Source organism: Bos indicus x Bos taurus, chromosome 15 (genome assembly GCF_003369695.1).
Source record: "Bos indicus x Bos taurus breed Angus x Brahman F1 hybrid chromosome 15, Bos_hybrid_MaternalHap_v2.0, whole genome shotgun sequence".
NCBI lineage: Eukaryota > Metazoa > Chordata > Mammalia > Artiodactyla > Bovidae > Bos > Bos indicus x Bos taurus.
Window position 1 is genome coordinate 55296458 of NC_040090.1, and position 23881 is coordinate 55320338.

Here is a 23881-nt window from a genome sequence, read left to right on the forward strand (position 1 = left end):
GTGTTGGTTTGAAAATATATGTTGATTTAAAACCATGAGATGCCATTCTTTTTTTGCCTGTAATATTTACAAAAATATTTTTTAAATGTAATATTCGGCATTGGAAAGGGTAAAGAGTGACAGTCTTAGAATCTGCTGATGTGAGTATAAACGGTTATCAGATCAGATCAGATCAGTCGCTCAGTCATGTCCGACTCTTTGCGACCCCATGAATCGCAGCACGCCAGGCCTCCCTGTCCAGCACCAACTCTCAGAGTTCACTCAGACTCACGTCCATCGAGTCAGTGATGCCATCCAGCCATCTCATCCTCTGTTGTCCCCTTCTCCTCTTGCCCCCAATCCCTCCCAGCATCAGAGTCTTTTCCAATGAGTCAACTCTTTGCATGAGGTGGCCAAAGTACTGGAGTTTCAGCTTTAGCATCATTCCTTCCAAAGAAATCCCAGGGCTGATCTCCTTCAGAATGGACTGGTTGGATCTCCTTGCAGTCCAAGGGACTCTGAAGAGTCTTCTCCAACACCACAGTTCAAAAGCATCAATTCTTTGGTGCTCAGCCTTCTTCACAGTCCAGCTCTCACATCCATACATGACCACAGGAAAAACCATAGCCTTGACTAGATGGACCTTTGTTGGCAAAGTAATGTCTCTGCTTTTGAATATGCTATCTAGGTTGGTCATAACTTTCCTTCCAAGGAGTAAGCGTCTTTTAATTTCATGGCTGCAGTCACCATCTGCAGTGATTTTGGAGCCCCCAAAAATTAAGTCTGACACTGTTTCCACTGTTTCCCCATCTATTTCCCATGAAGTGATGGGACCGGATGCCATGATCTTCGTTTTCTGAATGTTGAGCTTTAAGCCAACTTTTTCACTCTCCTCTTTCACTTTCATCAAGAGGCTTTTGGGTTCCTCTTCACTTTCTGCCATAAGGGTGGTGTCATCTGCATATCTGAGGTTATTGATATTTCTCCCAGCAATCTTGATTCCAGCTTGTGTTTCTTCCAGCCCAGCGTTTCTCATTATGTACTCTGCATAAAAGTTAGATAAGCAGGTGACAATATACAGCCTTGACGTACTCCTTTTCCTATTTGGAACCAGTCTGTTGTTCCATGTCCAGTTCGAACTGTTGCTTCCTGACCTGCGTACAAATTTCTCAAGAGGCAGGTCAGGTGGTCTGGTATTCCCATCTCTTTCAGGATTTCCCACAGTTTATTGTGATCCACACAGTCAAAGGCTTTGGCATAGTCAATAAAGCAGAAATAGATGTTTCTCTGGAACTGTCTTGCTTTTTCCATGATCCAGAGATGTTGGCAATTTGATCTCTGGTTCCTCTGCCTTTTCTAAAACCAGCTTGAACATCAGGAAGTTCACGGTTCACAGATTGCTGAAGCCTGGCTTGGAGAATTTTGAGCATTACTTTACTAGTGTGTGAGAGGAGTGCAATTGTGTAGTAGTTTGAGCATTCTTTGGCATTGCCTTTCTTTGAGATTGGTTATGGTCTTTCTTAATTTTTGAGTATGCATCAATCAAATGGTTACGGTGCCAGGCACTGTGCTAAGGGCTTTAACCAACAGTTCTCTAAGGACTTCCTTGGCAGTCCAGTGGTTAAGACTCTGTACTCCCAATACAGGGGCACAGGATAGATCCCTGGTCAGGAGCTAAGATTCCACATCCTGAGTGGCATGGCCCCAAAGCAAACAAACACAAACAAACAAAAAACAAACTTCTGGAGTAGATATCAGGGTTTCCCTGATGGCTTAGTGGTAAAGAATCTGCTTGCCAATACAGAAGATGTGGGTTCCATCCCTGGGTCGGAAAGAACTCTTGAAGAAAGAATTGGCAACCCATTCTAGTATTCTTGCCTGGGAATTCCCATGGACAGAGGAGCCTGGCCAGCTATAGTCCATGGGGTCGCCAAGGGTCGGATGTGACTTATCAACTAAACAACAACAAGGTAGACATTAGGGTTAGGGTGTGGCCTCAACACAAGCGAAAAATGACCCTCTAAGACAGGTATGATTTTCATCCTCATTTTATGCTTGAGTAAACTGAGGCTCAGATAGGTTATCTAAGTTGTCACAGATTACAGAGTTGGGGTCCTCAAAAATATTTTGGTGATATTCATTGAATTAGTAAATATTTGATATCTACTTGGCTATAGTATGTGCTGGGTGCTAGTAATAGAACAGTCACAAGATAGATAGGCCTCATGGAAGATGAAAGGAAATGTGGACTTAAGCTGATTATTTCAGGAGATTGATGCTGAGAAAGAAGAAATACAGGGGCTGTGGGAGTGATAGAAGGAAGGCCTAATGTAGTCTGGGGCTAGGGAAGGTCTCCCTTCTGAGGGTGGCATCTAAGCTGAAACCTGCTGGAGGCCTGGAGTGAACCAGGAATGGGGGAGGACAAGGAAAGTATTCCAGACAAGAGGGAGCAGCATGTCTGGGGCCTGGGAATGAGGAAGAGAGACCCATTCAAGAAACCGGAAACTCAGAAAGGCAAGTAGCAGAGGTAAGAAATGGAACTGGAAACTCGGCAGGGGCCAGATGGAGAGGGATTTGCAAGCCTTGTTAAAGATTCTTTTTTAAAAAATTTTTAACTGGAGGATGATTGCTTACAATATTGTGTTAGTTTCTGCTGTACAACTAAGTGAATCAGCTATATGTATACATACATCCCCTCCCTCTGGGGCCTCCCTCCCACCTCCCATCCCACCCCTCTAGGTCATCACAGAGTGCCAGGCTGCCCTGTGCTGTACAGCAGCTTCCTACTAGCTATCTATTTTACATACAATAGTGTATATATATCAATGCTACTCTCCCAATTCATCCCAAAGGATTCTTAAGGATTATTTTAAGGGTAATGGGAAGTGATCGAAGAGTTTAAAACAGGAGAATGACAGCATCAAATTCTTTAAAAATTTTTAAATGAAAAAATTAATTGTGGAAGTAATATATGCACGTTACGGACGAAGGAAGAGCACAGAAGAGTACATACAACCGTCTCCTGACTCACCTTGTCTTGGCCCTATTCCTCTCCCTAGAGAAAACCACTTTCAACTTTGTAAACTGTTTTTCTGGTGGTTACCTTCTTATCTCTAAATGTGAGCTGTCATCATTTGGGTTCTCTGGGAAACAAACTGAGATGGAGATTTGTGTGCAGGTGGCTCACAGAGGGAAGCACAGGAACAGCTCTGGTCAGGGAAGGAAGTGGGGTTGGCCAAGGGAGAAGGGGAACTACAATGAGAGTTCAGCCAAACCAAGGGGAGATACCAGGCTAAGATTGTGTTGTAATAGGGAAGAGCCTCAATTCTATAATGAGTTAATCACTAAAGGAATGTTACCTATAAGTTAAATTATACATAATGGCTCATCGCTGGGAACCCTGGCTCCCAGGTAATGAGAGTTAACATGAAATACCTTTGTTCAGCTCATAGGAAACATCCTGACCAGGTTCACCTGTGAATGACTGCAGGAAGGAATAAATTAACACAATCTCTCCTGACTCTGGCTGGAACCAGAACTTTACACCCTCCCCTTTGGGAAGATGGTTCTTTGGGATGCTAACCTGCCATCTTCTCAGTCTTATGGCTTTTCCAATGAAATAGCTATTCCTTGCCTCCATAACTCCTCTCTCGATTTATTGGTCTGTCATGAGGTGGCTTTCTGGTATCTCTGTGGTGGCTCAGATGGTAAAGAATCTGCCTGCAATGCGGGAGAACCAGGTTCAATCCCTGAGTCGGGAAGTTCCTTGGAGAAAGAAATGGCAACCCACTCCAGTAATCTTGCCTGGAGAATTTCATGGACAGAGGAACCTGGCAGCTACAGTCCATGGAGTCGCAAAGAGTTGGACACAACTAAGCAACTAACACACACACACATGAGGTGGCACTAGTGGTAAAGAACCCGCTTGCCAATGTAGGAGACCTAAGAGATGTGGGTTCAATCCCTGGGTCAGGAAGATCCCTTGGAGGAAGGCATGGCAACCCAATCCATATTCTTGCCTGGAGAAGCCCACGGACAGAGAAACCTACAGTCCATAGGGTTGCAGAGAGTTGGAAGTGACTTAGCATGCATGCAATGAGAGGTACAAGCTTGGACTTGTTAACAGGGTGACCCATTAGAGCAGTCCTGAATTGAGGCCATAGGCATATCATCTAGTTTTCAGTATGAATTATTTCCAGAGAGGTGTGAACTCGGGTGTTGCAGCTGCTTCCGCTGAGAACAAGGCCTGTGAGAGGGCTAGGCTGTGAGCTCTCAGAGGACACAATCCCAGCAGATGGGTGAGTAAGTGGTCCTCAAGGGGGAATGTGGGCAGCATCACGCGGCATCCATGCAGGTCACCCCTCGGCCTGCTTATCCACTTGCTGTATAATAACTTCACGCCATTCTTTAATCAATGTTTTCAGGATTCTGGTTGATCTCTTTTTCTGGAGAAGCTTGTGAAAGAAGAGTTAGGTCCCCACTACAGCTGTTCTAGGGGCCCCATCTGATCATCATAATCTCCCTTCTTTGTTACTCATTCTAGACTGCTCCTGGCCTTAGATGTTAATAGCACTTCTGCTAATCTAAGGGAAGACATAGTGGGGAGCCTGAGCCCCTTGTTGGCATGGCCTTCTCAGGCTGTGAGCCCTCGGTTTCTACATGTATTCTCCCTGCTCCCTGCAGCCCTGACTCCTCCTGATGGTAAGGAGAAATTTATCCTGCTGGGAGAGTGAATTATTTTTTTGCCTACTGCCAACTGCTACATCCCTTGGGCCATTGGAAAGTCATATGTAGGACAATTTTTTTGTTTTGCTGACCTGTTCTCTGCACGGCAAGATGCCAGCATTTGGTTGGCTAAAGGCCTCTAGCATCCCACACAAACAACCACACACATTTCCAAAATACCCTCTAGAGAACAGTACCATCTTAATTGAGAGTCACCATTTAAGAGCTTTCTTCCATCTGTGTTTATAGAACCCAGTCTCCAGTTCCCTCTCAAACTGAACAGAAGGAGGCAACAGTTGACTAGGAAATCAGCAATGTGGTCACATGAATGCTCCAAAATCACTGCAGATGGTGACTGCAGCCATGAAATTAAAAGACACTTACTCCTTGGAAGAAAAGTTATGACCACCTTAGACAGCATATTAAAAAGCAGAGGCATTACTTTGCTAACAAAGGTCTGTCTAGTCAAGGCTAATGTTTTTCCAGTAGTAATGTATGGGTTTGAGAGTTGGACTATAAAGAAAGCTGAGTGCTGAAGAATTGATACTTTTGAACTGTGGTGTTGGAGAAGACTCTTGACAGTCCCTTGGACTGCAAGGAGATCAAACCAGTCCATCCTAAAGGAGATCAGTCCTGAATATTCATTGGAAGGACTGATGCTGAAGCTGAAACTCCAATGCTTTGGCCACCTCATGCGAAGAGCTGACTCATTTGAAATGATGCTGGGAAAGATTGAAGGTGGGAGGAGAAGGGGACGACAGAGGGTGAGATGGTTGGATGGCATCACCAACTCAATGGTCATGAGTTTGAGTAAACTCTGGGAGTTGGTGATGGACAGGGAGGCCTGGTGTGCTGCAGTCCATGCAGTCGCAAAGAGTCGGGCACGACTGAGCGACTGAACTGAACTGGATGCTCGGAATGAAATGTCTCTACTTTTCTGAACTTTGCCCTCACTCAGCCTGCACTACAGCCACTAGACTGGCCTAGGACTCCACTCTGTTTCCTGGGAGTCTCTTAGGTCTGTTCTTCCCTCTGGCTTCCCAAATGGTCTCCATCTCTGTTCTAGCAAATTTGCAGTCCCTAAGCAGTGTTCTCATTTTTTATTTTTGAGGATTAATTTAAAAATTTATGGTAAACATACATAACATAAAATTTACCATCTTAACTTTTTTGGGGGGTTGGGGATGAGGCATGCGTGATCTTAGTTCCCTGACCAGAGATTGAATCCATACCCCTTTCAGTGGCAGCACTGAAATGCAGTCGTAACCTACTGGACTACCAGGGAAGTCCCCATCTTAGCTACTTTTAAGTGAACAGTTCAGTAGTGTTAAGTACATTTGTATTGTACAACCAGTCCCCAAAGTCTTTTCATCTTGCAAAACAGAAACTCTATATTCATTAAACAACAACTCCCCATTTCCTTCTCTCGTCAGCCCATGACAACCACCATTCTGTTGTCTGTCTCTATGAATTTGACTTTCTCATTTAGGTGAAATCACATAGTATTTGATTCTTTGGAACTAGCTTAATTCATTAGCATAATGTCCTCAAGATTTGGACTGAATAATTATTCTATGTATGTACCATGTTTTGTGTATCTATTCATCTGCTGATGGTCTCTTGGCTTGCTTTCACCCTTTTGGCTACTACGAATGATGCTGCTGTTAACATGGGTATTCAAATCTCTCTTCAAGACACTGCTTTCAATTCTTTTGTGTCTGTACCTAGAAGTGGAATCGATGGATCATATGGTAATTATGTATTTAATATTTTTGAAGACCTCATATATTATTTTCCCCAGCAGTTGCACCATTTTACATTCTCTCCAACAGTGCATAAGGTTCCAATTTCTCCACATCTTTATCAGCACTTGCTTTCTCTTCTTTTGATAATAGTCAGCCTAATGTCTATTGTAGTGGGAATTCCTAATAATGTACTTTCCCAGCCTTGAGAAATTCCATAGAAGTAGAATCTGGAAAAACAGCATCCATTAAGAAACTATGCTAATGATTATCTTTCATGTTTTTCTTAGAATAATAGCCTTGTTACAAACCTCAAGGCCAGATCCAGAAGGGAGTATGACTGGGATCATGAAAGTATGGACTTTGGAACACCAGGTCAGCGCCAGGCATGAACTCTGCCTACGCACTTGCTGATTGCTCCTGAGACTAGCCCGGAAGGGAACAGCCTAGGGTAAAAACCAAGGAGATCTGGACTATGTCAGTGTAATCCATGACATTAAGGAGTACATGATTAAAACAGCGTATGTCTTGAGAAAGATAAGATTAAAGAAATTCTTGTAGTCTGCATTTAGGAATAAAAGCTGGACTCAGAGTGGGCTCTGCACCTCTGTCCAAGAGAGGCTGCAGGTCCCCTGAATCATTGCACCAGATTTCATGTTCTGTCTTCATTCTCGTCGCTTGTTCCCAGACCATTAAGGCAATAGGGTATGAAGTGGTATCTCATTGTAGTTTTGATTTACCTTTCCTTGATAATTAGTGATGTTGAGTATTTTTTCACGGGCTTGTTGGCCATTTTATATCTTCTTGGGAAAAATGTCCATTCAAGTCCTTTGCTCATTTTTAAAAAGCTATTTTATTATAAATTTTATTTATTTATTTTTGGCTGTGCTGGGTCTGTTGCTGTGCAGGCTTTCTCTAGCTGTGGCAAGTGGGGGCTACTCTGTAGTTTTGGTGTTCCGGCTTCTCATTGCTGTGGGTTCTCTTGCTGCAGAGCACCGGCTCTAGGGCATGCAGGCTTCGGTAGCTATGACACATGGGCTCAGCAGTTGTGGCTCCCGGGCTCTAGAGCACAAGTGCAATAGTTGTGGTGCACGGGCTTAGTTGCTCTGCGACATGTGGGATCTTCCAGGACTAGGGATTGAAATTGTGTTCCCTGCATTGCCAGGCAATTCTTAACCAATGGACCACCAGGGAAGTCTGTTTGCTCATTCTTTAATTGGGCTTTTTAAAAAAGCTATAGTTGTTTATATATTCTAGATGTTAATCCCTTATCAGACATAGGATTTACAAATATTTTCTCCCATTCCATATGCTGCCTTTTTGTGCTATTGTGAAACTGGATGCACAGCTTTAAATTTTGATATAGTCCAATTTATCTGTTTCACTTTTATTGTCTATGCTTTTGAAGTCATGCAGTGGCCCCCTTTCATGGCCAGTCTAGAGAACCCTTCAGGCTGGGGAACAGGAGGAGGAGGATTGAATTAATCTTTTGAGTCTCACTCAGTTATTGCAATGGTGGTATTTCTGCCTCCATGCTTGATCCCACTAATCCATTCTCTGTAAGACAGTGAGAGTGAAGTTAAAACATACTAAAAAGTGTGATTTTGTCACACTGCTTCCTGAAGTTTGAAACACCCATCATTCTCAGGATAATTATAAAGCCCTGGGATGGTGGTGAGAGTGGGAAAGGAATTTTGTCCCTGATTCTCTTTCCAGCTTTATCTAGCCCTCTATTTCTTTCTCCTTTTTCATGCTTTTGCTGTACTAAATTATTAATAGATGCCTAACCACTTCATGCTTTTTATTTTTCTTACTTCCAAGCCACTATGTACTCTTGGGTTTTCTGCCTAGGAAATTCACCCTCATCTAGGTCAGCTCATACTCAGGCTTCAGATTTCAACAAGATGCATCAGCCTCTGGGAAGTGTGCCCTGAACCCCAAACAAAAAATTAGGTTAGGCAATACTCCTCAACACAGCACTCATTATAATTGCCTTTTACTTTTCTTCTCTCTTCTAGACCACTGTAAAATACTGTGTCCTGTAAAATAGTGTTTCCCTGTCCAACACTTTGTTGAAGGAATAGGTAGGCAGCTGGTGTAACAAAGGTCTTAGTGTTACTGAATCAAACTTGTGTCTGCTCGCCCATGCTGAGTGAAGCCAGCCTATTGACACTGAGTTGTAGTGAAGTACAGTACACTGTTTATTGTACAGGGTCAAGCAAGAAGTCAGGCAGCTAATGCTTAAAAGACCTGAACTCCCTGATGGCTTTCAGGGAAAGGTTTTAAAAGACAAGGTGAGGGAGGGAGATTGTCGGGTATGTGATCAGGTTGTAGACATTCTTCTGTTTTGCTGGTGGTGAGGTTACTAGGAGTCAACATCATCAACCTTCTGGTTTCAACCAGTCTGGGGTCTATGTGCTGTGGTTAACATACAGTTAACTCTTTCCACCTGGTGGGGGTTTCAGTATCTGCAAAACAGCTCAAAGGATACGGTACAGAATATTATCTATAGCCCTTGAAGAGGAGCTGAAGGTCCTTGACTTTGTTTAATGGCTAAACTATCATTGTTTTGCTTGACTGTTTTCCCTTATTTCTGAATACTCTGACTTCTCTGACTGAACCCCAGTCCTCTGCATTAGAATTACCAAGTCTTAGCACTGGACCACCAGTGAAGTCCCAAGCTCCATATTTTTAAAAAATGTCTTGATTGATTTATTTTGGCTGTGCTGGGTTGTCATTGCTTCATGCAGGCTTTCTCTGGTTGTGGTGAGTGGGGGCTACTCTCTAGTTGCGGTGCTCAGGCTTCTCAGTGTGGTGGCTTCTCTTATTGCAAAGTACAGGTTCTAGGGCCCATAGGCTCCGTAGTTGTGGTGCATGGGCTTTGTTGCCCTGCGTCAGTGTGAGATCTTCCCAGACAAGGGACTGAACTGGTTTCCCTTGGATTGAAAGGCAGATTCTTAACCACTGGACCACCAGAGAAGCCCAAGCTCCATGTTTTTAATAGTCTGACCTTTCCCCACTTTTTTGACATGTTACCTGTATTATATTCCAAAGTTTAATATGTGTAAAGGTCTAACTAATGGCCTATGATTGTTTCACCGGTTAATTTTTCCATCCCCACATGAATACCACATCATCTTTATTGTTTTCTCTCTTTTTAAAAATTGAGGTAGAGTTGACTAACAATATTGCATAAACTTTAGGTGTGCAACATAGTGATTCACACTTTTTAAAGGTTATACTCCATTCACAGTTATTATAAAATACTGGCTGCATGCCCTACGTCCTGCAGTATATCCTTGTGGCTTATGTACTTTACACGTAGTAGTTTGTACTTCTTTATCCCCTATCCATTTCATGCCTCTCTACCCTTCCCCTTCCTCCCTAGTAGCCACTAGTTTGTTTTCTGTATCTGTGAGCCTGTTCCTTGTTTGTTATATTCACTAGTTTGTTTTAGTTTTTAGATTCCACATATAAGTGATAACATACATTATTCGTCTTTCTCTGACTTTTTTCACTGAGGATAATACCCTCCATGTCCATCCATGTTGTTGCAAATGGCAAAATTTCATCCTTTTTTATGTCTGAGTAGTATTCCATTCGGAGAAGGCAATGGCACCCCACTCCAGTACTCTTGCCTGGAAAATCCCATGGACGAGGAGCCTGGTAGGCTGCAGTCCACGGGGTCGCTCAGAGTCGGACACGACTGAGCGACTTCCCTTTCACTTTTCACTTTCATGCATTGGAGAAGGAAATGGCAACCCACTCCAGTGTTCTTGCCTGGAGAATCCCAGGGACGGGGGAGCCTGGTGGGCTGCTGTCTATGGGGTCGCACAGAGTCGGACACGACTGCAGTGACTTAGCATAGTATTCCATTGAGTACATATGTTACGTCTCTTTTATCCATTCATCCATTGATGGACGCTTAGGTTGCTTCCTTATCTTGGCTATTGTAAATAATGCTGCTATGAACACTGGGTGTATGTATCTTTTCAAATTAATGTTTTAATTTTCTTTAATATATACCCAGGAGTAGAATTTCTGGATTATATTGTAGTTTTATTTTTAGTTTTTTGAGGAACCTCCATACGTTTCCCCACAGTGGCTGCACCAATATATATTCCCACCAACGGTGTAAAAGAGTTCTTTTTTCTCCACATCCCCTCCAACATTTGTCACCTGTGGTCTTTCTGATGATAGCCATCCTAACGGATGTGAGGTGATATCTCATTGTGGTTTTGACATTTCTCCAACCACATTATCTTACTTTTTATAACTTTATTATAAACCCTGGCATCTGATAGAGTAAGCTCTAAGCTCTGTTCTTTTCATAAGTGTCTTGTTTGGGGCCTTTTACTTTTTCATATAAATTTGGAGTCATTAATAGTTTCATGAAAAATCCGTCCAGAATTTTGTTAGAAAATGAAATAGATTTGTAGATCAATTTGGGGAGAATTGGTATTTTTATAATATTAAGTCTTTGAATACATGAACATGGTATAGCTTTCCATTTATTTATTTTGAAATGTCTCTTGGTGGTGGTGGTTTAGTTGCTAAGGCATGTCCAACTCTTACAACCCCATAGACTGTAGCCCACCAGTCTCACTTGTCCATGGGATTTCCCAGGCAAGAATACTGAAGTGGATGAGTGAATACATTTCCTTCTCTAGGGATTCTTCCCAACCTAGGGATCAAACCCATGTCTCCTGTGTTCCAGGCATATTCTTTACTGCTGAGCCACCAGGGAAGCCCCAAAATGCCTCTTAAGAATGTTTTATAATTTCCTCTATCTAGGTTATATTTTTTGGGGAGTTAGCTTTTTGTTGAATATACTCTGAGACTATGGTAAGTGGTATCTTTTTTAAAATTGAAGTGTAGTTGATTTAAAATAATAGTTTCAGGTGTACAATATAGTATTCAATTCAATATTTTTAGAGATTATAAAGTCTTTTTTAAGCTGTTTTTTGTTAATTGTTGGGGTATAGAAGTGTTTCCTAATAGTATGTATATTAATCTTATATCTATTTCATTGCTAAATTCTGTTATTCCTAATCATTCGTTTATATTTTGTTTTGGTATTATGGAAAATTGTGTCATCTTCAAACAATTACAGCTTAGTTCTTTTTTTTTTTGCTCTGTAAGCTTCTAATTTGTTTTCCTTGTTGTACTGTGCTGGGTAGGGTCTCTGATACAACATGAAATAAAAATAGGGACACTGGGCATTCTTCTCAGGTCTTAATTTGGAAATGAATCTGCTGTTAGGATAATATTTGCTGAAGGATTTTAGTAGTTACTGTTTATCAGGTTAAGGAATTCCTATCTTGTTCCAATTTACGAAGAGTTTTTATCCTGCACAGGCATGGGATTTTATTTATGCTTTTTCTGCTTCTATTGAGCTGCTCATGTGGTTTTTCTCTTAACCTGTTTATATGGTGAATTACATTCGTAGATTTTCTAACATTAAGCCATTGTTATATAACTCATGTTGGGCTGTACCCCACAGGCTGACAAACCTTGTAGTTGCCTGGCCTTGAGACCAAAGAAAGCCTGGAGACAGTGACAGAGACATCAGGGGTGTATTGGACAGGGGAGCTTATGAAAACAGACGTGGGGCCACATCCCACCATGTGCAGCAAGTGGTGAGAACACAGCAGTTTTTACTCCTGCAGGGGTGAGCGGAGTAGTGGGAGAAGGAGGCCACCATTTATAGGGAGACTGACACTAGGTGGGCTCAGTTACCAGGGACTAGTTAAGCCCTATAATTAAGAGGATTGGATAGTCATGACAGTGAAGCAGGGACTGGTCGAACAGATGTACAGAGAGCAAGAGAATAGCCATCTTGAATGGTCTGCCCATATGACTAGATAAATTCTATTTTGTAGTGGTTCCTTCCTTCCTCCTTCCCTCCCTCTTTCTCCCTCTTCTTCTTTTTTAAAACTTGGTTCGATTCAATTTGCTAATATTTTGTTTGGGATTTTTCCTCTATTTTCATTAGTGAATTAGGCTTGAAATTTATTTGTTATAGTGTCTTTGATTTTTGTATGGGGGTTATGCTGGCCTCAATGAATGACTTAAGTAGTATTTTATTTCTTCCAATACTCTGGAAGAAATTCAATTTTGGGGGTGGCATGATAAGTGATTGGCCACCCATTTACTGGTTTTTCAGCTTCTGAACTTTTGTTCCACTTCCTATCTGCTGTTATCTTCATATTCTCCTTGTTTTTTATGGGTAAATGCCATTTTAGCAGGGTTTCAGAAGTTAAAGGGGATAAGTACCACATGTGTGTTAACTTTGTCATGTTTAACCCCATTTATTTGTAAAATTGAACTAATTGAGAGTTGATGGTATAAAAAGTAGATTCAGATCTGAGCTTGCATATTTAACTTCAAATTATTCATTTTAATGGAAGGACTGAGAAGCCTATATAACATAAAACAGTACGTAATTCAAAACAATTTACCAATCCAGTAGTAATAAGTACCCTTAATGCCTAGGTTCAGTTCACTTCAGTTCAGTCACTCAGTTGTGTCCGACTCTTTGCAACCCCATGAATTGCAGCACGCCAGGCCTCCCTGTCCATACCAACTCCCAGAGTTTACCCAAAATCATGTCCATCGAGTTGATGATGTCATCCAGCTGTCTCATCCTCTGTCGTCTCCTTCTCCTCCTGCCCTCAATCCCTCCCAGCATCAAGGTCTTTTCCAATGAGTCAACTCTTTGCATGAGGTGGCCAAAGTATTGGAATTTCAGCTTCAGCATCAGTCCTTCCAATGAACACCCAGGACTGATCACCTTTAGGATGGACTGATTGGATCTCCTTGCAGTCCAAGGGACTCTAAAGAGTCTTTTCCAACACCACAGTTCAAAAGCATCAATTCTTCAGTGCTCAGCTTTCTTCACAGTCCAACTCTCACATCCATACATGACTACTGGAAAAACCATAGCCTTGACTAGATGGACCTTTGTTGGCAAAGTAATGTCTCTGCTTTTGAATATGCTATCTAGGTTCGTCATAACTTTCCTTCCAAGGAGTAAATGTCTTTTAATTTCTTGGCTGCAATCACCATCTTCAGTGATTTTGGAGCCCCCAAAAATAAAATCTGTCACTCTTTCCACTGTTTCCCCATCTATTTCCCATGAAGTGATGGGACCAGATGCCATGATCTTCGTTTTCTGAATGTTGAGCTTTAAGCCAACTTTTTCACTCTCCTCTTTCACTTTCATCAAGAGGCTCTTTAGTTCCTCTTCACTTTCTGCCATAAGGGTGGTGTCATCTGCATACCTGAGGTGATTGATATTTCTCCCAGCAATCTTGATTCCAGCTTGTGCTTCCTCCAGCCCAGCGTTTCTCATGATGTACTCTGCATAGAAGTTAAATAAGCAGGGTGACAATATACAGCCTTGACGTACTCCTTTTCTTTTTGGAACCAGTCCATTGTTCCATGTCCAGGTCTTACTGTTGCTTCCTGACCTGCATATAGGTTTCTCAAGAGGCAGGTCAGGTGACCTGGTATTCCCATCTTTTTCAGAATTTTCCACAGTTTATTGTGATCCACATAGTCAAAGGCTTTGGCATAGTCAATAAAGCAGAAATAGATGTTTTTCTGGAACTCTCTTGCTTTTTCGATGATCCAGCGGATGTTGGCAATTTGATCTCTGGTTCCTCTGCCTTTCTAAAACCAGCTTGAACATCTGGAACTTCAAGGTTCACAGATTGCTGAAGCCTGGCTTGGAGAATTTTGAGCATTACTTTACTAGTGTATAGGCCTAAAAAATGATTTCCCACTAGAAGTAATCAAGGATACTTGAAGATTTGTGGATGATTTCAGATTTGGGCAAGAAATAGACAAGATGAGGCTGGAACATCTTGTCATATGTGTCAAAAAGCCTGTCATGTAAGAAATTTCCCTAATGTTATCGTGGCCTCCTGATATGTGCATGCTCTGTCTCTCAGTTGTGTCTGACTCTGCAACTCCGTGGACTGTAGCTGGCCAGGCTCCTCTGTCCATGGGCTTCTCCAGGCAAGAATACTGGAGTGGGTTACCATTTCCTCCTCCAGGAGATCTTGTGGACCCAGGGATTGAACCTGCATCTCCTGTGTCTCCTGCATTGGCAGGCAGATTCTTTACCATAAGCGCCACCTAGGAAGTCCTAATATACTATATACAAACAATCCCAGAGATCACAGAGCAGAATGGCTTACAGATAAAATGAATACCCTTGATTCATTTGGTGTATTAAATCAATTAAAAACATTTCATGGAAAAGAATCTAAAAAAGAGTAGACATACATACATGTATAACTGATTCACTTTGCTGTACAGTAGAAACTAATACTTTTTTTTTTTTTTTAGATTTGAGAGAACAATTTCTTGTTATAATGAATCAGAAACAAAAAATTCTACTGAAACTGAAAAGTTGACAGACTATGGTTGAACTTAAACCTTCAGGTGGAATAAGAAGAGGGTCAACAAGTCAATGAATGGAGAAGCCCAAGGTTAGTCTGGGGTAAACAAAAGGAAAACAGCACTTCAGCAAGGTTATCTTCTGACCCCTCCCGCCAGGTATCTGTCATCAATTTTCAGCCCTTTTCCTTCTGAGGCATCTGCCAAACAAAAAGGCTTTCTCCTCTTTTGTAGGATGTTCAGCCAACCCCAAAACATCCCTTAGAGCATGATGCAAAACCAAGAAGAAAAGTTTATAAATCTCATTCCAGGGTAGAAAGTGCGCATATCCAACCCAGCACAATGGTTGTGTGGCGCAAATGTACACGGTAATAACTTGAATCAAATCAGAGCTGCTACCATGTGTAACATGTTAGGTGGCCCGGTAGCTACATCAGTGTTCCCAATTTACTAAAGCATCAATGTGTCAGAAGGCATTTATGAGCTCCAGATTTTCTGAACACTTTAAAGAGGCTATTAAAAATGATGTAAAACAGAATTCTATCTCAGAAACCTAGATATTAAGGTGGAACACTTGTGGGCTCTTTCTGGGTGCCCGCCCACTGCCTGGAGGAAAGGAACATTCTTATCTCCAAAGATCCAGAAAGTTTCCCCCAGTGTAGTATACAATGACCTTATACTCCTCAAAATATTATTCCCCCACAATGGCCCACTCTTTCCTTTAGTATTAAAAACTTTATTATTTAGCTGCCTCGAGTCTTAGTCGTGGCATGAGAGATCTTTCTCTGAGCCATGTGAATGCTCTAATTGTGGGGCGCAGGCGTAGTTGCTCTGTAGCATATGGGAGCTTAGATTTCCAATCAGAGATTGAACCCACGTCCCTTGCACTACAAGGTGGTTTCCTAACCACTGAACCAGTAGCGAAGTCCCCACAGTGGACCACTCTTCATCAAACTCAGCAAAAAATACTCAGGTCTATTTCTTTGAGTCTTCATTTCCTTATGAAATCACCCATGTAGTGCAAAAGTTGCATTAAATCAATATGTAGGTTTTCCTCCTATGAATCTTTTTTAGTTTAATTTTCAGACCTAGCCAGGGAACCTAAGAGTATCAAGGAAGACTTTTCATTGTTGTTGTTCAGTCGCTCAGTCCTGTCTGACTCTGCGACCCCATGGACTGCAGCATGCCGATCTTCCCTGTCCTTTATCATCTCCCAGAGTTTGCTCAAATTCATGTCCATTGAATTGATGATGCCACCCAACCATCTTGTTCTCTGTTGTCCCCTTCTCCTCCTGCCTTCAATCTTTCCCAGCATCAGGGTCTTTTCCAATGAGTCAGTTCTTCGCATCAGGTGGCCAAAGTATTGGAGTTTCAGCTTCAGCATCAGTCCTTCCCATGAATATTCAAGGTTGATTTCTTTCAGGATTGACTGGATTGATCTCCTAGCTGTCCAAGTGACTCTAAAGAGGCTTTTCCAGAACCACAGTTTGAAGGTGTCAATTCTTTGGTGCTCAGCCTTTTTTATTGTCCAGCTCTTACATTCCCATATGACTACTAGAAAAACCATAGCTTTGACTATACAGACCTTTGTTGGCAAAGTAATGTCTCTGCTTTTTAATACACTAAGTTTGTTCGTTTCCAAGGCAAACCATTCAATATCACAGTAATCCAAGTCTATGCCCCAACCAATAATGCTGAAGAAGCTGAAGTTGAATGGTTCTATGAAGACCTACAAGACCTTCTAGAACTAACACCCAAAAAAGATGTCATTTTCATTATAGGGGACAGGAATGCAAAAGTAGGAAGTCAAGAAACACCTGGAGTAACAGGCAAATTTGGCCTTGGAGTACAGAATGAAGCAGGGCAAAAGCTAATAGAGTTTTGCCAAGAGAACGCACTGGTCATAGCAAACACTCTCTTCCAACAACACAAGAGAAGACTCTAAACATGGACATCACCAGATGGTCAATACTGAAATCAGATTGATTATATTCTTTGCAGCCAAAGATGGACTGTTTATACAGTCAGCAAAAACAAGACTGGGAGCTGACTGTGGCTCAGATCATGAACTCCTTATTGCCAAATTCAGACTTAAATTGAAGAAAGTATGGAAAAACCTGGCTCAGATGGTAAAGCATCTGTCTACAGTGTGGGAGACCTGGGTTTGATCCCTGGGTCGGGAAGATCCGCTGGAGAAGGAAATGGCAATCCACTCCAGTACTATCGCCTGGAAAATCCCATGGACAGAGGAGCCTGGTAGGCTACAGTCCATGGGGTCGCAAAGAGTTGGACATGACTGAGCGACTTCACTTATACTTATGGAAAAATCACTAGACCATTCAGGTATGACCTAAATCAAATCCCTTACGACTATACAGTGAAAGTGACAAATAGATTCAAGGGATTAGATCTGATAGAGTGCCTGAAGAACTATGGATGGAGGTTTATGACATTGTACAGGAGGCAGGGATCAAGATCATCGTCAAGAAAAAGAAATGCAAAAAGGCAAAATGGTTGTCTGAGGAGGCCTTACAAACAGCTATGAAAAGAGAAGTGAAAGGCAAAGGAAAAAAGGAAAGATATACCCATTTGAATGCAGAGTTCCAAAGAACAAGGAGAGATAAGAAAGCCTTCCTTAGTGATCAATGGAAAGAAATACAGGAAAACAATAGAATGGGAAAGACTAGAGATCTCTTCAAGATAATTAGAGATACCAAGGGAATGTTTCAGCAAAGATGGGCACAATAAAGACAGAAATGGTAGGGACCTAACAGAAGCAGAAGATGTTAAGGAGAGGTGGCAAGTATACACAGAAGAACTGTACAAAAAAGATCTTCATGACCCCGATAATCACGATGGTGTGATCACTCACCTAGAGCCAGACATCCTGGAATGGGAAGTCAAGTGGGCCTTAGGAAGCATCACTACGAACAAAGCTAGTGGAGGTGATGGAATTCCAGTTGAGCCATTTCAAATCCTGAAAGATGATGCTGTGAAAGTGCTGCACTCAGTATGCCAGCAAATCTGGAAAACTCAGCAGTGGCCACAGGACTGGAAAAGGTCAGTTTTCATTCCAATCCCAAAGAAAGGCAATGCCAAAGAATGCTCAAACTACTGCACAACTGCACTCATCTCACACGCTAGCAAAGCAACGCTCAAAATTCTCCAAGCCAGGCTTCAACAGTATGTGAACTGTGAATTTTCAGATGTTCAAACTGGATTTATAAAAGGCAGAGGAACCAGAGGTCAAACTGCCAACATCCGTTGGATCATCAAAAAAACAAGAGAGTTCTAGAAAAACATCTACTTCTGCTTTATTGACTATGCCAAAGCCTTTGACTATGTGGATCACAACAAACTGTGGAAAATTCTTCCAGAGATGGGAATACCAGACCACCCGACCTGCTCCTGAGAAATCTGTATGTAGGTCAAGAAGCAACAGTTAGAACCTGACATAGAACAATGGACTGGTTCCAAATCAGGAGTACGTCAAGGCTGTATATTGTCACCCTGCTTATTTAACTTATATGCAGAGTACATCATGAGAAACGCTGGGCTGGAGGAAGCACAAGCTGGAATCAGGATTGCCAGGAGAAATATCAATCACCTCAGATATGCAGATGACACCACCCTTATGGCAGAAAGTGAAGAGGAACTAAAGAGCCTCTTGATGAAAGTGAAAGAGGAGGGTGAAAAAGTTGGCTTAAAGCTCAACATTCAGAAAACGAAGACCATGGCATCTGGACCCATCACTTCATGGAAAATAGATGGGGAAACAGTGGAAAGAGTGACAGATTTTATTTTTCTGGGCTCCAAAATCACTGCAGATGGTGATTGCAGCCATGAAATTAAAAGACACTTGCTCCTTGGAAGAAAAGTTATGACCAACCTAGACAGATTATTAAAAAGCAGAGACATTACTTTGCCAACAAAGGTCCATCTAGTCAAGGCTATGGTTTTTCCAGTAGTCATGTATGGATGTGAGAGTTGGACTGTGAAGAAAGCTGAGCACTGAAGAATTGATGCTTTTGAAATGTGTTGGAGAAGACTCTTTAGAGTCCCTTGGACTGCAAGGAGATCCAACCAGTCCATCCTAAAGGAGATCAGTTCTGGGTGTTCATTGGAAGGACTGATGCTGAAGCTGAAACTCCAATACTTTGGCCACCTGATGTGAAGAACTGACTCATTTGAAAAGACCCTGATGCTGGGAAAGGTTGAAGGCAGGAGGAGAAGGGGATAACAGAGGATGAGATGGTTGGATGGCATCACCAACTCAATGGACATGAGTTTGAGTAAACTCCAGGAGTTGGTGATGGACAGGGAGGCCTGGTGTGCTGCAGTCCATGGGGTTGCAAAGAGTCGGACACAACTGAGCGACTGGACTGAATTGAGGTTTGTCGTAGTTTTTCTTCCAAAGAGTAAGCATCTTTTAATATAATGACTGAAGTCACCATCCACAGTGATTCTGGAGCCCAAGAAAATAAAGTCCATCACTGTTTCCATTGTTTTCCATCTATTTGCCATGAAGTGATGGGACCAGATGCCATGATCATAGTTTTATGAATGTTGAGTTGTAAGTCAGCTTTTTCACTCTCTTCTTTCATTTTCATCAAGAGGCTCTTTAATTCCTATTCACTTTCTGTCATTAGAGTGGTATCATCTGCATATCTGAGGTTATTGATATTTCTCCCTGCAATCCTGAGTCCAGCTTGTGCTTCAAGGAAGATTTTCCCTCTCCTATATTCCTTTGGAGGATTCCCAGGTGGCAGCAGTGCTAAAGAACCCGGCTGTCAATGCAAGAGACATAAGAGATGGGTTCTATCCCTGGGTTGGGAAGATCCCCTGGAGAAGGGCATGACGACCCAGTCCAGGATTCTTGCCTGGAATCCCATGGACTGAGGAGCCTGGCGAGTTGCAGTCCATAAGGTCGCAAAGAGTTGGACATGACTGAAGCAACTTCACACACACACACACACATACACACACACACACATGCACACTCACACGCAGACACACACTCTGTTGCAGGATCACAAGGGCAAGAATTCCAGGTTGCACCTGTAGTGTGCCAGTTACCATAATAGGCAGCTATGGGTTCTACCTGCATATCTTTTCACTCTCCTCTTTCACCCTCATCAAGAGGTTCTTTAGTTCCTCTTCACTTTCTGCCATTGGAGTGGTATCATCTGCACTTCTGAGGTTGTTGATGTTTGTATGTGCATGCTAAGTCGCTTGGGTCATTTCTGACTGTGATCCTATGGACTGTAGCCCGCCAGTCTCCTCTGTCCATGGGATTCTCCAGACAAGAATACCGGAGTGGGTTGCTGTGCCTGCCTCCAGGGGATCTTCCTGACCCAGGGATCAAACCCCTGTCTCTTTTTCTCCTGCACTGGCTGGCGGGTTCTTTATCACTAGTGCCACCTGGGAATGATGTTTGCAATGCACCGAATACGTTTAACACCATGAGTTTATAATGACCTACAAACAAACAAACACATACACAAAAAATCTCGAAGTGGTAACCATTGGATGATACTAGTGAACTAGCTGGGTAACCATTTTGTAGATGAGGGAAATTCTCTTCCTAGAAGTAGCCAGGCTAGTAAATGAAGCAGGAATGATAGAATTAGAACTCATTGTTTTGTAACACCTAATGAAGGAGTAGTTCTAGACACTGAGTATCAAAGACTGCTAACATCACCAAAAAAAGACAGGAAGAACACCATATCATCTATGAGGTAGAATCAACTCTGAATCTGACTGAGTCTTGGTCAAGTCTACTTGACCAAGTAGACTCTTGACTAAGCATGACTCTTAGGTGTAGTCAGCATCAGCTGACAACCTGTTAGAAATGTAAAATTTCAGGACTTGCCTCAGACCAGAAACAGAAACTCTCAAGGTGAGGTCCAGCAAGCTGTTTTGACAAACCATTCAGAAGACACTCTGATGCCCACTAAAGATTGAGAATCATTGCTCTAAATCCGATAGCAATTTATAGGAAATACAGAGGAATATATTATATAACATCCTAGCAACGCAAGCCAAAAATTCAGACTCTGAAAAAATCCAGAGACAAGTGACCCAGTTTCTTTAAATGTAATTTGCAAGGAAATAAAAAAAGGGATGAAGAGGAACATATAGATTAAAAGAGACTTAGGAAATATATAGATCAATTGCAAATTTAGCACATTATTTGGATCCTAATTCAAATATATAAACTGAAGGGACTCCCCTGGTGGTCTAGTGCTTAAGACTCTGCACTTCCACTTGAGGGGTAGGTTCGATCCCTGGATGGCGAATTAAGATCCCACAAGCCGTGTGGCACAGCCAAAAAAAAAAATGATAAGTTGTAAAAACATTTATGATATAATTGGAAATTTTAACACTAGATATTTAATATTTAGGAAATGTTCATTTTTTTATGTGTGACAGTGGCATTGAAATTACATTTATGGGTAAAATGGTATGATTTCTTCAATTTGTTCAAAATAAGATTAGATGGGTAGGTCAAGGTATAAATGTGAATAAGTTGACTGAGGGTTGCTTATAATTGGAGCTGGGTGATAGGTACCTAGGGGTCATTATACCATTTTGTATACTGTTGTATGTGTTTGAAATTCTCTATAGTAAAAAGCTAGACAAGAAATTGCCTTTGACTCTGTGGGGCTTTGTGAAAAACCCATGGGAAAAGTTTTGGATTTAAATACAGAATTCCCAGACTGGGCCCCGATTCTTCCACATACTTTATAGGGGGACTGAGCTGGATAGCGAGGCAAATCACTTCTTATCACCGTTCTCATTTTCTTCTGTTAAAAAGAATATTGAGAATTAAAGGATGCAATGTCTTCAAATGCTTTGCACAGTGCTTTGCAGATGGAAGGTTCTAGTATCAACTATCTGTGAATTTCTTACAGCTGGCTAAGGCATCTTCTAATGTTTCTTCAGCACAGTGTGGGGCATATATCAGGTGATCCTTAAGCGTAGACTCAATTTCTTTAATCAAATCATTATTTATTAAATAAATGAGTGAAAGAATACATTCCAAATTCTGTTTCAGAACTCCAGGTTGAATCATTCATTCAATAATGAAGACCTAGAATGACTGAATAAAAGTAGGATACATATCCTGACAATTATAATTTATTACATTATCCATTTTCAAATAGAATCTACTATATATTATAGACTGTAGTTGCTCCCCTCCTTTCATGATGGCTCCTAGGCTGAAAACAGTGTAAGGAGGAAAACTGCTGATCAGTGTGTAGCCTTCAGTCATGAATGATCTTTGTGTGGGTGTGTGCTCAGCTGTATTCCACTCTTTGGACTCTATGGCCTGTAGCCCATCAGGCTCCTCTGTCTATGAGATTTTCCAGGCAAGAAAACTGGAGCGGGTTGCCACTTCTCCAGGGGATCTTCCCGATCCAGGGATCTTTGTGTGCCAAGTCGCTTCAGTGGTGTCTGACTCTTTGAGACCCTATGGACTGTAGCCCACCAGGTTCCTCTGTCCATGGGATTCTCCAGGCAAGAATACTGGAGTGGGTTGCTATTTACTTTTCCAGGGGATCTTCCCGATCCAGGGATTGAACCGCATCTCTTGCATCTCCTGCATTGACAGTCGGGTGCTTTAGCGCCACCTGGGATCTTTACTGAGATACAAAAATAAGCAAAGTTAAAACTGGAACTGTTTTAGGTCTTTACCCTGGAGCTTCTTTGGGTTCCACCAGAGGGCGCTCCATATCGTGTGCCTTTGTTGAGATGTGGCGCCCACAGGAACCTATGCTGTAAGTATGCAGTCACCCCTTTAGCAAACGTACATTCAGCTTCTACCATGTGCCTAGAAGTTGTAGGTACTGAGGATACAGAGGTGAAAAGACCTGGAACTGTCCTCAAGGGACTCAGACTAGAGTGGAGACAGACATGTAAACAAGAAACGATGGCTATAATAAAGATATTACAAGGTGTAAGGAACTATTAATTCTGGCTCCAGAAGTTAGGGAAGGCTTCATAGAATGTGAAATTAAATTTGAAAGGCAAGTAAGAATTCATCAAGTGGACAAAGTAGACAGAATACCAAGTACAGATACATGTGTGTGTGTGCGTGTTAGTCGCTTAGTGTGTCCAACTCTTTGCAACCCCATAGACTATATCCCAGCGCGGGAGTAGCCAGGCTCCTCTGTTCATGGGGTTTTCCAGGCAAGAATACTGGAGTGGGTTGCCATTTCCTTCTCCAGGAGATCTTCTCTACCCAGAGATCGAACTTGTGTCTCTTGCATTGCAGATTCTTTACTGCCTGAGCCACCAGGGAAGCCCACAGATATATACACACGAAGCTAAGAACACACATTCAGTTAGTTTGCCATGGCCAAGAGTAAGTTTCAAGGAACCTGGAAAGTGGGGAGGTGGGGCTGGATAGTTGGTGGGGCCAGATCATAAAAGGCCTTATTCTGTGAAAAGGGAAGCGCCCCTTGGCTTTTTTTTTTTTTTTTTTTTAATTTTTAGGCCTTGTGCATGCAGCATGTGGGATCCTAATTGCCCAACCAGCGATCAAACCCGCAGCCCCTCTACTTGAAGGGTGGAGTTCTAACCACTGCACCGCCAGGGAAGTCCTCCCCCTTATGGTCTGTGTTCAGCTCAGTAATTGTAGGGGCAATGTTAAACTCTAGGAGAGATTATCTCCTCATCATAGTTCTGCACAAAATGGTTCCAGAGTCTTTTGTCTTTGAAAGGATCCTTAGGGAGCACATACACTTCACAGGATCTTCATTCTCCCAGTTTTATAATTAGCGGCATTTGGTCGCTCACTTTCTCATGATTTTAAGATTTGATTAATGTGTCAGAGAATCAAACTAGCTCTCAAAAGTGTGATGATTTACCATTATTAAGGATCTAAAAAAATTGTGGTTCAAGATGCTAAGAATCATTCTAGAAAGGTTTGGAATAATGTTAGCATCCTTAGAGTAAGAGCTTGCACTTGACAGTTTTAAACGGTCATTTTTTGCTGTTTTTCTTTGAAAATCTCGTTTCCTCTG